Genomic DNA, 1,170 nt, shown 5'->3' with positions numbered 1-1,170 from the left:
TTATACTTTACATATGTGCCAAATCGTGCCAAGTAGATACAGCAGCATTGTTTGATTGTGTTGGTGTAGATATGCATATAGAGAGAGATCGTGTGTCCGACGAGAAGGGAAAAAAGAGCATACACAACAACAACAACAACAACAACAACAACAACAACAACAATATGTACAACTACTACGTGGGTGCATCATCGCCACACCGTCGTGCATGCGCGTGTCCCATAATATCCACATACCCGCGGAGCCATCATATGCTGCTGCGTATGTGTACTACTACTAATTATAAAGTAGTATCACGTACAGTACGACATGTACAACAACAACCCAACAGACAGACCAACAACATACATCGCAAGTGCAGTGCGCGGATATACATACATACATACATACATACATACATACACCCACCCACCCACAGTCTAAGAATTTAATAAAAACTCTCCCACAGTCTCCCTCGACAGTCATCCGCTCAGTCTCGCCGTCTGTATCTGTATCTGCTGTCCCCATCGCCATCGTCTCCCTGTGCCTGTCCCTCCCTCCACATATGTATGTTCTCTAGGTATATAATATCCTTGTACGACAGAGTGTGCACGTGTGCCGTCATCAACGTATATAAGGTACAGCATACGTGTCTGCACCACATATACCACATATGTACGTGTGCACATCTCCGAGCAGCATCCTGTGCATGGTCTCCGCTTGATAATAGATGAGGTTGTTGTTATCATCACCTAGTTCATACATACATACAAAATGCATACATACCCTGCTCTGTGAAGATGACAAAACAGAGGTATAGGTACTACTACTACTACCACTACTATCTGGATTCATTTGCTTGGGTGGCTGGCAATAATAATTATATATTTTAAAGTTACTCTGCTGCGGCCGCCATATGTATTATATAGCATCATGGAGGGATGTTTATAGCTTCATTCAGGGTTCATTACTATCAATCATTGCTATGTGTGCTAGGGAGCTGAACAGGACTACACATTCGTGCTGCTGCTGCTTCTGCTGCTGCTGCTGATACACAATAGCTGTGCCAACTGTGCGGGATATGTGCGTGTGCGGGATATGTGCGCGTGCGGGATATGTGCGCGTGCGTGCGCGCACACACACGCACGCACGCATGCATGGGGGTGAGGTGGGGGTTTTGGTGGGTGTCTG

This window comes from Volvox carteri (assembly GCF_000143455.1).
Source record: "Volvox carteri f. nagariensis unplaced genomic scaffold VOLCAscaffold_93, whole genome shotgun sequence".
Lineage (NCBI taxonomy): Eukaryota > Viridiplantae > Chlorophyta > Chlorophyceae > Chlamydomonadales > Volvocaceae > Volvox > Volvox carteri.
This window is presented reverse-complemented; position numbering follows the sequence as displayed.